This window comes from Schistocerca cancellata, unplaced genomic scaffold, assembly GCF_023864275.1.
Source record: "Schistocerca cancellata isolate TAMUIC-IGC-003103 unplaced genomic scaffold, iqSchCanc2.1 HiC_scaffold_877, whole genome shotgun sequence".
In the NCBI taxonomy this organism is placed as follows: domain Eukaryota; kingdom Metazoa; phylum Arthropoda; class Insecta; order Orthoptera; family Acrididae; genus Schistocerca; species Schistocerca cancellata.
Genome location: NW_026046887.1, coordinates 7,501 through 12,500, shown reverse-complemented (window position 1 = coordinate 12,500; position 5,000 = coordinate 7,501). Strand labels below are relative to the sequence as shown.

At 53.8% G+C, this 5,000-nt stretch overlaps 1 non-coding gene across 1 annotated transcript in view; it reads left to right on the top strand.

The window, feature by feature from the left end:
- Positions 1-3,984: 3,984 nt before the first annotated feature.
- The window catches only part of LOC126148059 (small subunit ribosomal RNA), a 1,909-nt gene continuing 893 nt past the window's right edge, over positions 3,985-5,000 (top strand). The window contains exon 1 of the ribosomal RNA XR_007530377.1: positions 3,985-5,000. This exon is cut by the window's right edge and continues 893 nt beyond it. This is a non-coding gene — a ribosomal RNA (small subunit ribosomal RNA).

Here is a 5,000-nt window from a genome sequence, read left to right as displayed (position 1 = left end):
GTCGACCGACAATCGCTCCACCCGCACCCGCACGTGCCCCACTCCAACCGCCCAAATCGCAACTCCAGCGGATGAATGGCGGACTCTTCCCGCACTCCTATCGTGCAATCCACCCCTATATCTTGCGTTTCATGAAGAGTTATATCCAATATGCCATATTCCCGCTGTCCCTATACATGCTCTAAGTAGCTCGCTTGCTACAGCAGCAGCAGCACCACCTCCGCGCGCTTCCCTGGGGGCACTGAACCGCAGGACGCGAGACCCCACGCCCTGTGGCAAACAGGGCTCCTCGCAGAATATATACGGTCCCTACCCCGCACAACGATGACGGTGTGGGGGCCATTGTACGACACCGCTTCCTGCGGTGCCAACGCTGTCGTAGAGTCGATACTCCATCTTTGGTAGAAGGCAACCATTCCGCTGTAAATGAGTACGTCGCTCGTAGTTCAGTCACCTCGCAGCACTGCTCAGTAAACTATGCAGGCCCACATAGATAGATCAAATACGCAAATGCCCCTATACATGCTGAACGTCTGTGCAAACAAAACGAACCACACGTCACCCGCACACTCTATCACCCACACACTCTATCACACACTACTCTCTGCCTGTAACAAACACAGATACAATAATTAAGCACCGGCATGGACCAACGTCCGGTGCATCCTATCCGCCACAGTACACCAACCAGACTATGATAACCAGGCCAGGAGGTCCAATCATAAAACAGAATATCCCACTCGTCCGACAACCACAATTGCTCAGATAAGCCACCAACACCCACACATGTCCTACACAGGGGTGCACCCAACATCACCACACTGCCTCGTCTTACAGCACAAACACACTGGCAGGAATGAAACACACAGGTCTGCCGCAACCACAGACACGGCTCGCCCCCCCCTCTCACTGGCGGAAAGCGCATCCCGACGTGACATAACTCCTTTGACACACTGACGCTGCCTCGGGCATCCACGTCCTACGGTCGATATCAACGAACCTCACCCCCCCCCCCCCCCCCCACAACACGCCATCCCATACCACATTGTGTACCGTACCCAAACCTAACGTGTACTGTACTACAACGCAATGTGTACCATAACACAACCCAGTTTGTACCTTAACCTAACCTATGTCACCTTAACCTAACCTATGTCACCTTAACCTAACCTATGTCACCTTAACCTAACCTATGTCACCTTAACCTAACCTATGTCACCTTAACCTAACCTATGTCACCTTAACCTAACCTATGTCACCTTAACCTAACCTATGTCACCTTAACCTAACCTATGTCACCTTAACCTAACCTATGTCACCTTAACCTAACCTATGTCACCTTAACCTAACCTGTGTTGCACCTTAACCTACCTCAATTTGCACCGCAATGTAACTCAATTTGCACCGCAATGTAACTCAATTTGCACCGCAATGTAACTCAATTTGCACCGCAATGTAACTCAATTTGCACCGCAATGTAACTCAATTTGCACCGCAATGTAACTCAATTTGCACCGCAATGTAACGCAATTTGCACCGCAATGTAACGCAATTTGCACCGCAATGTAACGCAATTTGCACCGCAATGTAACGCAATTTGCACCGCAATGTAACGCAATTTGTACCGCAATCTACCCCCATGTTGTGCCTTAACCTAACCCACGTTGTGCCTTAACCTAACCCACGTTGTGCCTTAACCTAACCCACGTTGTGGCTTAACCTAACCCACGTTGTGGCTTAACCTAACCCACGTTGTGGCTTAACCTAACCCACGTTGTGGCTTAACCTAACCCACGTTGTGGCTTAACCTAACCCACGTTGTGGCTTAACCTAACCCACGTTGTGGCTTAACCTAACCCACGTTGTGGCTTAACCTAACCCACGTTGTGGCTTAACCTAACCCACGTTGTGGCTTAACCTAACCCACGTTGTGGCTTAACCTAACCCACGTTGTGGCTTAACCTAACCCACGTTGTGGCTTAACCTAACCCACGTTGTGGCTTAACCTAACCCACGTTGTGGCTTAACCTAACCCACGTTGTGGCTTAACCTAACCCACGTTGTGGCTTAACCTAACCCACGTTGTGGCTTAACCTAACCCACGTTGTGCCTTAACCTAACCCACGTTGTGCCTTAACCTAACCCACGTTGTGCCTTAACCTAACCCACGTTGTGCCTTAACCTAACCCACGTTGTGCCTTAACCTAACCCACGTTGTGGCTTAACCTAACCCACGTTGTGGCTTAACCTAACCCACGTTGTGGCTTAACCTAACCCACGTTGTGGCTTAACCTAACCCACGTTGTGGCTTAACCTAACCCACGTTGTGGCTTAACCTAACCCACGTTGTGGCTTAACCTAACCCACGTTGTGCCTTAACCTAACCCACGTTGTGCCTTAACCTAACCCACGTTGTGCCTTAACCTAACCCACGTTGTGCCTTAACCTAACCCACGTTGTGCCTTAACCTAACCCACGTTGTGCCTTAACCTAACCCACGTTGTGCCTTAACCTAACCCACGTTGTGCCTTAACCTAACCCACGTTGTGCCTTAACCTAACCCACGTTGTGCCTTACCCTGCTCTGTAATTGGCATATGACACGTTACATTAATGTATTGTTGTCCAACCGCAACCGGCTCAGAATGTTGTGTACACAGCTATGTGTCATCTCCCCATAACAGCTGCATTGCAGTGTGGTACGCCATAGAGACGTGTGGGAGTAATGGACGCAGTGGATGGCGATCAGCATGAGCCGTCTGTTCATGTAGTGGCGCGTGTATGCAGACGTAGTAGTCTCTTCTCACACAATGTGATAGCACGGTGCCCCGCGTTCCACATCTGCGACATGCTACAGAGGCCGGTTGACAGTTGGTCGCGCAATGGAGATCGCATATGTACGGGGGCACCTTCCACGTGCCCTCTAGTCGGGCACATTTTGTTGCGTGGATGTGAGCGAATGTAGTGTGTCTTGACACCTGACAGGCAGGCATGCAATAATAGTTGACTTTGCAAACGGGGATGGACGTGTACGTTTACTGGTGACGTTACGCAAATGAACAACTGGTAACCCGTTGTGGTGCGGTTGATCTTGCTGGAGGTACATCTGTGAGGGCAACGATCGGTACAGCTACGAAGCGGTCCCCACCATACCAACGAACGTGAATGTGAATCTGGGTGTGAAGCGATACGCGGCTGTGGGTGGGTGGGACTGTCCCCGGCCGGTGAGGGGGGGCCGCCCGGCGTGCTGGCCGCGCGGTGCGTGGGCGCACGCGCTACAGCCGGCTGGTGGGGGCGCCCAGTGGCAGGCGCGCCGGCCGACGGACGCGGCAGGCGGCGCAGCTGCGCGCCGGGGCACCCTGCGCGCGGCGCCGTGCAGCCAAAGTGGGTCCTCGCGGACCCGGTGCGAAGCGCGGTGGACATCTGCAGTGTGCTGGTCCGATTGAGGACTGTGTGCGTTGAGGATGCGCCGCCGCCCGGCACTCGGCGCCGCGACGCCGTCTGCTGCTCGGTCGCCCCAGCGGTTCTCGCTGGTGGTTTGTATCGCAGTTGTGCGGACGTGTTGGCACGTGCGCTGTGCTGGGAGAGTTCGCTTCGGCACCCACGTGGGGCCTTTGCCCTTCTGTGGCGCTGGCGTTGGAGCTGCCGGTCACCGTAGGTGGCGCGTGTTGTCTCCCGCCGGCAATGCCACGACAGCACGCTCCCGGGCCTCTGTCGGCAGCGGCAAGCTCAGTTGGGAGCACGGGTGGTCGCACCTAAAGCGTCTACTCGCCTAACTCCGGGCGATTGCGCCTCTCTCGAACCCGACCAAGTACTTAGGACGGCGCTGCGCGCCGCCGGGACCTGAGAGGGTTTCGAGGTGTATTGTGCAGGGGAGCCCAGCCTCCTCCTGTTTGCAGAATAATTGAGCGGACGCTTGCGTGTTCGCGCGGGCCCCCGGGACACACTCCCGGGCGGCCGGCTGCTCAGCTCTAGTTGACGCAGCTCCCTGGTTGATCCTGCCAGTAGTCATATGCTTGTCTCAAAGATTAAGCCATGCATGTCTCAGTACAAGCCGCATTAAGGTGAAACCGCGAATGGCTCATTAAATCAGTTATGGTTCCTTAGATCGTACCCACGTTACTTGGATAACTGTGGTAATTCTAGAGCTAATACATGCAAACAGAGTCCCGACCAGAGATGGAAGGGACGCTTTTATTAGATCAAAACCAATCGGTCGGCTCGTCCGGTCCGTTTGCCTTGGTGACTCTGAATAACTTTGGGCTGATCGCACGGTCCTCGTACCGGCGACGCATCTTTCAAATGTCTGCCTTATCAACTGTCGATGGTAGGTTCTGCGCCTACCATGGTTGTAACGGGTAACGGGGAATCAGGGTTCGATTCCGGAGAGGGAGCCTGAGAAACGGCTACCACATCCAAGGAAGGCAGCAGGCGCGCAAATTACCCACTCCCGGCACGGGGAGGTAGTGACGAAAAATAACGATACGGGACTCATCCGAGGCCCCGTAATCGGAATGAGTACACTTTAAATCCTTTAACGAGTATCTATTGGAGGGCAAGTCTGGTGCCAGCAGCCGCGGTAATTCCAGCTCCAATAGCGTATATTAAAGTTGTTGCGGTTAAAAAGCTCGTAGTTGGATTTGTGTCCCACGCTGTTGGTTCACCGCCCGTCGGTGTTTAACTGGCATGTATCGTGGGACGTCCTGCCGGTGGGGCGAGCCGAAGGCGTGCGACCGCCTCGTGCGTGTTCGTGCGTCCCGAGGCGGACCCCGTTGAAATCCTACCAAGGTGCTCTTTATTGAGTGTCTGGGTGGGCCGGCACGTTTACTTTGAACAAATTAGAGTGCTTAAAGCAGGCAAGCCCGCCTGAATACTGTGTGCATGGAATAATGGAATAGGACCTCGGTTCTATTTTGTTGGTTTTCGGAACCCGAGGTAATGATTAATAGGGACAGGCGGGGGCATTCGTATTGCGACGTTAGAGGTGAAATTCTTGGATCG